The following is an 11,354-nucleotide window of genomic DNA, read 5'->3' as shown; positions in this document are numbered from 1 at the left end:
AATCTGTCAGACTTCTCTCCTTCCTCCTCTGTACTGGGAGGACAAACGATCGTCCTGTCTATGAACAAAGATTCGTGTGGAAGAGATCCGATCCGACTGACGGAGAGGAGATCCCCTCCCCCAGACTGTGTACAGTGCAGGAAATGTGTATTTGCCCCCCTGATGCTGAATGTTCGCCCCTCACACAGAAACGATCGGTCTAACAATGGAATGTTCGCCCCTCACACAGAAATGATCGGTCTAACAATGGAATGTTCGCCCCTCACACAGAAATGATCGGTCTAACAATGGAATGTTCGCCCCTCACACAGAAATGATCGGTCTAACAATGGAATGTTCGCCCCTCACACAGAAATGATCGGTCTAACAATGGAATGTTCGCCCCTCACACAGAAATGATCGGTCTAACAATGGAATGTTCGCCCCTCACACAGAAATGATCGGTCTAACAATGGAATGTTCGCCCCTCACACAGAAATGATCGGTCTAACAATGGAATGTTCGTCCCTCACACAGAAATGATCGGTCTAACAATGGAATGTTCCCCCTCACACAGAAATGATCGGTCTAACAATGGAATGTTCGCCCCTCACACAGAAACGATCGGTCTAACAATGGAATGTTCGCCCCTCACACAGAAACGAACGGTCTAACAATGGAATGTTCGCCCCTCACACAGAAATGATCGGTCTAACAATGGAATGTTTGCCCCTCACACAGAAACGATCGGTCTAACAATGGAATGTTCGCCCCTCACACAGAAACGAACGGTCTAACAATGGAATGTTCCCCCCTCACACAGAAATGATCGGTCTAACAATGGAATGTTCCCCCCCTCACACAGAAATGATCGGTCTAACAATGGAATGTTCGCCCCTCACACAGAAACGATCGGTCTAACAATGGAATGTTCGCCCCTCACACAGAAATGATCGGTCTAACAATGGAATGTTCGCCCCTCACACAGAAATGATCGGTCTAACAATGGAATGTTCGCCCCTCACACAGAAACGATCGGTCTAACAATGGAATGTTGGCCCCTCACACAGAAACGATCGGTCTAACAATGGAATGTTCCCCCCTCACACAGAAATGATCGGTCTAACAATGGAATGTTCGCCCCTCACACAGAAATGATCGGTCTAACAATGGAATGTTCGCCCCTCACACAGAAATGATCGGTCTAACAATGGAACGTTCGCCCCTCACACAGAAACGATCGGTCTAACAATGGAATGTTCGCCCCTCACACAGAAACAATCGGTCTAACAATGGAATGTTCTCCCCTCACACAGAAACGATCGGTCTAACAATGGAATGTTCGGTGTAAAACTGAGAGACAGAATACAACAACAAATTCAGCAGAAATGCGTCTAACAAATGATGACGGATCTGCATGTTCATGAGGGAAAGAAGGATTTGATCCCCTATCATTCAGCAGGATTTCTGGCTCCCAGGTGTCTCTCATACAGGTAACAAGCTGAGATTAGAAGCAGTCTCTTAAAGGGAGTGCTGCTAATCTCATTGTGTTACCTGTATAACAGACACCTGTCCACAGGAGCCATCAAACCATCAGATTCCAAACTCTCCACCATGGCAAAGACCAAAGAGCTGTCCAAGGATGTCAGGGACAAGATGGTAGACCTACACAAGGCTGGACTGGGCTACCAAACTATGGCCAAGCAGCTTGGTGAGAAGGTGACAACAGTTGGTGCAATCATTCACAAATGGAAGAAACACAAAACAAGTGTCAGTCTCCCTAGGTCTGGTGCACCATGCAAGATCTCACCTCGTGGAGTGTCAATGATCATGAGAACAGTGAGGAATCATCCCAGAACTACACGTGAGGATCTTGTCAATGATCTCCAGGCAGCTGGGACCACAGTCACCAAGAAAACAATTGGTAACACACTACGCCGACAAGGACTGAAATCCTACAGTGCCCGCACGGTCCCTCTGCTCAAGAAAGCCCATGTCCAGGCCCGTCTGAAGTCTGCCACTGAACATCTGAATGATGCAGAGGAGGACTGGTGGGAAGTGTTGTGGTCAGAGGAGACCAAAATCCAGCTCTTTGGCATCAACTCAACTCGTCATGTTTGGAGGAGGAGGAATGCTGCCTATGACCCCAAGAACACCATCCCAACTGTGAAACATGGTGGTGGAAACATTCTGCTTTGGGGGGGTTTCTGCTAAGGGGACAGGACAACTGCACCGCATCAAAGGGACGATGGACAGGACAATGTACCCTCAAATCTTGGGTGAGAACCTTCTTCCCTCAGCCAGGGCATTGAAAATGGGTGGTGGATGGGTGTTCCAGCATGACAATGACCCAAAACACACGGCCAAGGCAACAAAGGAGCGGCTCAAGAAGAAGCACATTAAGGTCCTGGAGTGGCCTAGCCAGTCTCCACACCTTCATCCGATGGAAAATCTGTGGAGGAGCTGAAAGTTCGAGTTGCCAAACGTCAGCCACCAAACCTTAACGACTTGGAGAGGATCTGCCAAGAGGAGTGGGCCAAAATCCCTCCTGAGATGTGTGCGAACCTGGGGGCCAACTCCAGGAAACGTCTGACCTCTGTGATTGCCAACAAGGGATTGGCCACCAAGTACTAAGTCATGTTTTGTGAAGGGGATCAAATCCTTCTTTCCCTCATGAACATGCAGATCCGTCATCATTTGTTAGACGCATTTCTGCTGAATTTGTTGTTGTATTCTGTCTCTCAGTGTTACACCGAACATTCCATTGTTAGACCGATCATTTCTGTGTGAGGGGCGAACATTCCATTGTTAGACCGATCATTTCTGTGTGAGGGGCGAACATTCCATTGTTAGACCGATCGTTTCTGTGTGAGGGGGGAACATTCCATTGTTAGACCGTTCGTTTCTGTGTGAGGGGCGAACATTCCATTGTTAGACCGATCATTTCTGTGTGAGGGGCGAACATTCCATTGTTAGACCGATCGTTTCTGTGTGAGGGGCGAACATTCCATTGTTAGACCAATCGTTTCTGTGTGAGGGGTGAACATTCCATTGTTAGACCGATCGTTTCTGTGTGAGGGACGAACATTCCATTGTTAGACCGATCATTTCTGTGTCAGGGGCGAACATTCCATTGTTAGACCGATTATTTCCGTGTGAGGGGCGAACATTCCATTGTTAGACCGATCGTTTCTGTGTGAGGGGCGAACATTCCATTGTTAGACCAATCGTTTCTGTGTGAGGGGCGAACATTCCATTGTTAGACCGATCGTTTCTGTGTGAGGGACGAACATTCCATTGTTAGACCGATCATTTCTGTGTCGGGCGAACATTCCATTGTTAGACCGATTATTTCTGTGTGAGGGGCGAACATTCCATTGTTAGACCGATCGTTTCTGTGTGAGGGGGAACATTCCATTGTTAGACCAATCGTTTCTGTGTGAGGGGCGAACATTCCATTGTTAGACCGATCATTTCTGTGTCAGGGGCGAACATTCCATTGTTAGACCGATCGTTTCTGTGTGAGGGGCGAACATTCCATTGTTAGACCGATCATTTCTGTGTGAGGGGCAAACATTCCATTGTTAGACCGATCATTTCTGTGTGAGGGGCGAACATTCCATTGTTAGACCGATCATTTCTGTGTGAGGGGCGAACATTCCATTGTTAGACCGATCATTTCTGTGTGAGGGGCGAACATTCCATTGTTAGACCGATCGTTTCTGTGTAAGGGGCGAACATTCCATTGTTAGAGCGATCGTTTCTGTGTGAGGGGCGAACATTCCATTGTTAGACCGATCATTTCTGTGTGAGGGGCGAACATTCCATTGTTAGACCGATCATTTCTGTGTGAGGGGCGAACATTCCATTGTTAGACCGATCATTTCTGTGTGAGGGGCGAACATTCCATTGTTAGACCGATCATTTCTGTGTGAGGGGGGGGGGAACATTCCATTGTTAGACCGATCATTTCTGTGTGAGGGGCGAACATTCCATTGTTAGACCGATCATTTCTGTGTGAGGGGCGAACATTCCATTGTTAGACCGATCATTTCTGTGTGAGGGGCGAACATTCCATTGTTAGACCGATCATTTCTGTGTGAGGGGCCAACATTCAGCATCAGCCGAGGAGCAAATACACATTTCCTGCACTGTATATATAGATGTGATGTGTGTATATCTGGTATATAGATGAATATGTCTCCATATATTGTCACTTTGTTGCCGTTTATATTTTATGTTGTTATTTCATAGAAAATGTTCATCCATCGTTCTATATCATCCGTGTCTGTCTAGTGTAGCCCCCCCCCATGTTGTTCCATAGTTGCAGTTTCTATATTCTATGTGTCTGTCTAGTGTAGCCCCCCCCCCCCACATGTTGTTCCATAGTTGCAGTTTCTATATTCTATGTGTCTGTTCAGTGTAGCCCCCCCCCCCCCATGTTGTTCCATAGTTGCAGTTTCTATATTCCGTGTCTGTTCAGTGTAGCCCCCCCCCCCATGTTGTTCCATAGTTGCAGTTTCTATATTCCGTGTCTGTTCAGTGTAGCCCCCCCCATGTTGTTCCATAGTTGCAGTTTCTATATTCTATGTGTCTGTTCAGTGTAGCCCCCCCCTCCACATGTTGTTCCATAGTTGCAGTTTCTATATTCCGTGTCTGTTCAGTGTAGCCCCCCCCCCATGTTGTTCCATAGTTGCAGTTTCTATATTCCGTGTCTGTTCAGTGTAGCCCCCCCCCCCACATGTTGTTCCATAGTTGCAGTTTCTATATTCCGTGTCTGTCTAGTGTAGCCCCCCCCCATGTTGTTCCATAGTTGCAGTTTCTATATTCTATGTGTCTGTCTAGTGTAGCCCCCCCCCCCCACATGTTGTTCCATAGTTGCAGTTTCTATATTCTATGTGTCTGTTCAGTGTAGCCCCCCCCCCCACATGTTGTTCCATAGTTGCAGTTTCTATATTCCGTGTCTGTTCAGTGTAGCCCCCCCCCCATGTTGTTCCATAGTTGCAGTTTCTATATTCCGTGTCTGTTCAGTGTAGCCCCCCCCCCCACATGTTGTTCCATAGTTGCAGTTTCTATATTCCGTGTCTGTTCAGTGTAGCCCCCCCCCCCATGTTGTTCCATAGTTGCAGTTTCTATATTCCGTGTCTGTTCAGTGTAGCCCCCCCCACATGTTGTTCCATAGTTGTAGTTTCTATATTCCGTGTCTGTTCAGTGTAGCCCCCCCCACATGTTGTTCCATAGTTGTAGTTTCTATGTTCCGTGTCTGTTCAGTGTAGCCCCCCCCCCCACATGTTGTTCCATAGTTGCAGTTTCTATATTCCGTGTCTGTTCAGTGTAGCCCCCCCCACATGTTGTTCCATAGTTGTAGTTTCTATGTTCCGTGTCTGTTCAGTGTAGCCCCCCCCCCCACATGTTGTTCCATAGTTGCAGTTTCTGTATTCCGTGTCTGTTCAGTGTAGCCCCCCCCACATGTTGTTCCATAGTTGTAGTTTCTATGTTCCGTGTCTGTTCAGTGTAGCCCCCCCCACATGTTGTTCCATAGTTGCAGTTTCTATATTCCGTGTCTGTTCAGTGTAGCCCCCCCCCACATGTTGTTCCATAGTTGCAGTTTCTATATTCCGTGTCTGTTCAGTGTAGCCCCCCCCCATGTTGTTCCATAGTTGCAGTTTCTATATTCCGTGTCTGTTCAGTGTAGCCCCCCCCCCATGTTGTTCCATAGTTGCAGTTTCTATATTCCGTGTCTGTTCAGTGTAGCCCCCCCCCCATGTTGTTCCATAGTTGCAGTTTCTATATTCCGTGTCTGTTCAGTGTAGCCCCCCCCCCACATGTTGTTCCATAGTTGCAGTTTCTATATTCCGTGTCTGTTTAGTGTAGCCCCCCCCCATGTTGTTCCATAGTTGCAGTTTCTATATTCCGTGTCTGTCTAGTGTAGCCCCCCCCCCATGTTGTTCCATAGTTGCAGTTTCTATATTCTATGTGTCTGTCTAGTGTAGCCCCCCCCCCCCCACATGTTGTTCCATAGTTGCAGTTTCTATATTCTATGTGTCTGTTCAGTGTAGCCCCCCCCCCCACATGTTGTTCCATAGTTGCAGTTTCTATATTCTATGTGTCTGTCTAGTGTAGCCCCCCCCCCATGTTGTTCCATAGTTGCAGTTTCTATATTCCGTGTCTGTTCAGTGTACCCCCCCCCCCCACATGTTGTTCCATAGTTGCAGTTTCTATATTCCGTGTCTGTTCAGTGTAGCCCCCCCCCCCCCACATGTTGTTCCATAGTTGCAGTTTCTATATTCCGTGTCTGTTCAGTGTAGCCCCCCCCCCCCATGTTGTTCCATAGTTGCAGTTTCTATATTCCGTGTCTGTTCAGTGTAGCCCCCCCCACATGTTGTTCCATAGTTGCAGTTTCTATATTCCGTGTCTGTTCAGTGTAGCCCCCCCCCCCCATGTTGTTCCATAGTTGCAGTTTCTATATTCCGTGTCTGTTCAGTGTAGCCCCCCCTACATGTTGTTCCATAGTTGTAGTTTCTATGTTCCGTGTCTGTTCAGTGTAGCCCCCCCCCCCCATGTTGTTCCATAGTTGCAGTTTCTATATTCCGTGTCTGTTCAGTGTAGCCCCCCCCCCACATGTTGTTCCATAGTTGCAGTTTCTATATTCCGTGTCTGTTCAGTGTAGCCCCCCCCCCCCACATGTTGTTCCATAGTTGCAGTTTCTATATTCCGTGTCTGTTCAGTGTAGCCCCCCCCCATGTTGTTCCATAGTTGCAGTTTCTATATTCCGTGTCTGTTCAGTGTAGCCCCCCCCCCACATGTTGTTCCATAGTTGCAGTTTCTATATTCCGTGTCTGTCTAGTGTAGCCCCCCCCCCCATGTTGTTCCATAGTTGCAGTTTCTATATTCCGTGTCTGTTCAGTGTAGCCCCCCCCACATGTTGTTCCATAGTTGCAGTTTCTATATTCCGTGTCTGTTCAGTGTAGCCCCCCCCCATGTTGTTCCATAGTTGCAGTTTCTATATTCCGTGTCTGTTCAGTGTAGCCCCCCCCCCCCCATATGTTGTTCCATAGTTGCAGTTTCTATATTCTATGTGTCTGTTCAGTGTAGCCCCCCCCCATGTTGTTCCATAGTTGCAGTTTCTATATTCCGTGTCTGTTCAGTGTAGCCCCCCCCATGTTGTTCCATAGTTGCAGTTTCTATATTCCGTGTCTGTTCAGTGTAGCCCCCCCCATGTTGTTCCATAGTTGCAGTTTCTATATTCTATGTGTCTGTCTAGTGTAGCCCCCCCCACATGTTGTTCCATAGTTGCAGTTTCTATATTCCGTGTCTGTTCAGTGTAGCCCCCCCCCATGTTGTTCCATAGTTGCAGTTTCTGTATTCCGTGTCTGTTCAGTGTAGCCCCCCCACATGTTGTTCCATAGTTGTAGTTTCTATGTTCCGTGTCTGTTCAGTGTAGCCCCCCCCCCCCCATGTTGTTCCATAGTTGCAGTTTCTGTATTCCGTGTCTGTTCAGTGTAGCCCCCCCCACATGTTGTTCCATAGTTGTAGTTTCTATATTCCGTGTCTGTTCAGTGTAGCCCCCCCCCACATGTTGTTCCATAGTTGCAGTTTCTATATTCCGTGTCTGTTCAGTGTAGCCCCCCCCCATGTTGTTCCATAGTTGCAGTTTCTATATTCCATGTCTGTTCAGTGTAGCCCCCCCCCCATGTTGTTCCATAGTTGCAGTTTCTATATTCCGTGTCTGTTCAGTGTAGCCCCCCCCCCATGTTGTTCCATAGTTGCAGTTTCTATATTCCGTGTCTGTTCAGTGTAGCCCCCCCCCCCACATGTTGTTCCATAGTTGCAGTTTCTATATTCCGTGTCTGTTTAGTGTAGCCCCCCCCATGTTGTTCCATAGTTGCAGTTTCTATATTCCGTGTCTGTCTAGTGTAGCCCCCCCCCCCCCCCATGTTGTTCCATAGTTGCAGTTTCTATATTCTATGTGTCTGTCTAGTGTAGCCCCCCCCACATGTTGTTCCATAGTTGCAGTTTCTATATTCTATGTGTCTGTTCAGTGTAGCCCCCCCCCCCCATGTTGTTCCATAGTTGCAGTTTCTATATTCCGTGTCTTTTCAGTGTAGCCCCCCCCCCCCCACATGTTGTTCCATAGTTGCAGTTTCTATATTCTATGTGTCTGTTCAGTGTAGCCCCCCCCCCACATGTTGTTCCATAGTTGCAGTTTCTATATTCCGTGTCTGTTCAGTGTAGCCCCCCCCCCCCATGTTGTTCCATAGTTGCAGTTTCTATATTCTATGTGTCTGTCTAGTGTAGCCCCCCCCCCCCATGTTGTTCCATAGTTGCAGTTTCTATATTCTATGTGTCTGTCTAGTGTAGCCCCCCCCCCCCACATGTTGTTCCATAGTTGCAGTTTCTATATTCTATGTGTCTGTTCAGTGTAGCCCCCCCCCCACATGTTGTTCCATAGTTGCAGTTTCTATATTCTATGTGTCTGTCTAGTGTAGCCCCCCCCCCCACATGTTGTTCCATAGTTGCAGTTTCTATATTCTATGTGTCTGTTCAGTGTAGCCCCCCCCCCCCACATGTTGTTCCATAGTTGCAGTTTCTATATTCTATGTGTCTGTCTAGTGTAGCCCCCCCCCCATGTTGTTCCATAGTTGCAGTTTCTATATTCTATGTGTCTGTTCAGTGTAGCCCCCCCCCCCACATGTTGTTCCATAGTTGCAGTTTCTATATTCTATGTGTCTGTCTAGTGTAGCCCCCCCCCCATGTTGTTCCATAGTTGCAGTTTCTATATTCCGTGTCTGTTCAGTGTACCCCCCCCCCCACATGTTGTTCCATAGTTGCAGTTTCTATATTCCGTGTCTGTTCAGTGTAGCCCCCCCCACATGTTGTTCCATAGTTGCAGTTTCTATATTCCGTGTCTGTTCAGTGTAGCCCCCCCCCCATGTTGTTCCATAGTTGCAGTTTCTATATTCCGTGTCTGTTCAGTGTAGCCCCCCCCCCCATGTTGTTCCATAGTTGCAGTTTCTATATTCCGTGTCTGTTCAGTGTAGCCCCCCCCCCCACATGTTGTTCCATAGTTGCAGTTTCTATATTCCGTGTCTGTTCAGTGTAGCCCCCCCCCCATGTTGTTCCATAGTTGCAGTTTCTATATTCCGTGTCTGTTCAGTGTAGCCCCCCCCCCCCCCCATATGTTGTTCCATAGTTGCAGTTTCTATATTCTATGTGTCTGTTCAGTGTAGCCCCCCCCATGTTGTTCCATAGTTGCAGTCCCCCCCCCCATGGCTGTTCCTGTTGGTCTCCATGTTGGGCAGGGATTGGACGTATAGAGATTAGGAGTTCTGTTTTTAGCCGAGTGTAATGTTTCAGGACACAATGTATAGGACGGTGGCAGTACCTCAGGTTGCCTGTAGGGGGCGTGGTGCCCCTGGTCTTGGTGTTTGTGGTATGACATCTGGAGAGAGAGGTGAGGGGGGCTGTGAAGTAGGAGGAGGAGGAGAGTCTCATAGCAGTCTTCGCTCAGCTCTGGGATATCTGTGTGTTCTTTGCTCCTGTCCTGTGTGCCCAGGGGAGGCCCCCGTCTGACGCTGCCCCTTGGGTGTGGAAGGTATGGCCCGTCTACATACGTGACTGAGCGACGCGTGTTCCGGGACGGCGAGTGGAGCCTCCAAGTCCTAGATGACGATGTTGGAGGGTCCAGTCCCGAGACTCAGCACTCTACCTACCTTCCTTCTTCTTCTTTTCCTGTCCTGCCTTCCACTGTGTTCCCATCAGACTCCCACCACTAACCGCACATTGACGTTGGCCGTGGTCCTGCCTGACAGCAACCTGCGCTATGCTTGGTCGTGGCCCCGTGTGTCCCCGGCACTGCATATGGCGGTGGACCGGGCACAGCACGAACTTCAGCTTCTACCGGGGTACCAGGTAAATATAATCTTCCTGACCTCAGAGCTGGACGGGGCCTGCTCGGAATATGTGGCACCTCTCAATGCCGTGGACTTGAAGCTCTACCACAACCCTGACGTACTTTTTGGTCCGGGATGCGTGTATCCTACTGCCTCGGTTGCCCGCTTTGCCACCCATTGGCGCCTTCCGCTTGTTACGGCCGGAGCCATGGCGATCGGCTTTAAACCTGATGATGATCAGTACAACACAACAGTGAGGACAGGCCCCACGGCTAACAAGCTCGGGGAGTTCGTGACTCACCTCCACGACCACTTCAACTGGACCTCTCGGGCTGCTCTTGTCTACCATGATGTCAAGAAGGACGATCGGCCACATTACTTCATCATTGAAGGGGTCTTCCTGGCCCTGGAGGAGTTCAACAATCTGACCGTGCGCTACCAGACGTATCCGGAGGACGACGATGTGGCCAGTGTCATCCAGTTCATCCAGGACAATGGGCGAGGTAAGTGCCCCACCAGTACGTTCTCCCTTCTCTGTCAGGTTTGGTGTTCGTTTTCCACCTTCAGGATTGTGCAATGTCTGTCCTGTTCAGGAGTTCTGGCCTCCATGTTATGCAGGTCTGGGCTGGTGGAGCTCTGATTACTCTTGGGGACTGTTTGCTGAGGAGCTCACCCTCGGTGGTAGGGTGACAATACAATTATCAGGATCTATTGGTCCCACTAGATGGAGGCTTCTGGTGAAGCTCTGATTACTTTCAGGGACTGTTTGATGGAGCTTACCCTCGGTGGTAGGGTGACAATACAATTATCAGGATCTATTGGTCCCACTAGATGGAGGCTTCTGGTGGAGCTCTGATTACTCTTGGGGACTGTTTGCTGAGGAGCTCACCCTCGGGGGTAGGGTGACAATACAATTATCAGGATCTATTGGTCCCACTAGATGGAGGCTTCTGGTGAAGCTTTGATTACTTTCGGGGACTGTTCGATGGAGCTCACCCTCGGTAATAGGGTGACAATACAATTATCAGGATCTATTGGTCCCACTAGATGGAGGCTTCTGGTGAAGCTCTGATTACTCTTGGGGACTGTTTGATGGAGCTCACCCTCGGTAATAGGGTGACAATACAATTATCAGGATCTATTGGTCCCACTAGATGGAGGCTTCTGGTGAAGCTCTGATTACTCTTGGGGACTGTTTGATGGAGCTCACCCTCGGTAGTAGGGTGACAATACAATTATCAGGATCTATTGGTCCAACTAGATGGAGGCTTCTGGTGAAGCTCTGATTACTCTTGGGGATTGTTTGCTGAGGAGCTCACCCTCGGTGGTAGGGTGACAATACAATTATCAGGATCTATTGGTCCCACTAGATGGAGACTTTCTGGTGGAGCTCTGATTACTCTTGGGGATTGTTTGCTGAGGAGCTCACCCTCGGTGGTAGGGTGACAATACAATTATCAGGATCTATTGGTCCCACTAGAT

General features: G+C 48.8%; 1 pseudogene; it reads left to right on the top strand.

Moving 5' to 3' along the window:
- Window positions 1-9,378: 9,378 nt before the first annotated feature.
- LOC149434972 (atrial natriuretic peptide receptor 2 pseudogene) lies at window positions 9,379-10,512 on the top strand (annotated as a pseudogene).
- Window positions 10,513-11,354: the final 842 nt, after the last annotated feature.

Source organism: Staurois parvus, unplaced genomic scaffold (genome assembly GCF_062004578.1).
Source record: "Staurois parvus isolate SC_StPar_1 unplaced genomic scaffold, SC_StPar_1.0 ptg001635l, whole genome shotgun sequence".
In the NCBI taxonomy this organism is placed as follows: domain Eukaryota; kingdom Metazoa; phylum Chordata; class Amphibia; order Anura; family Ranidae; genus Staurois; species Staurois parvus.
The sequence above is the reverse complement of the archived record's forward strand: the minus strand, read 5'-3'. Positions and strand labels throughout refer to the sequence as shown.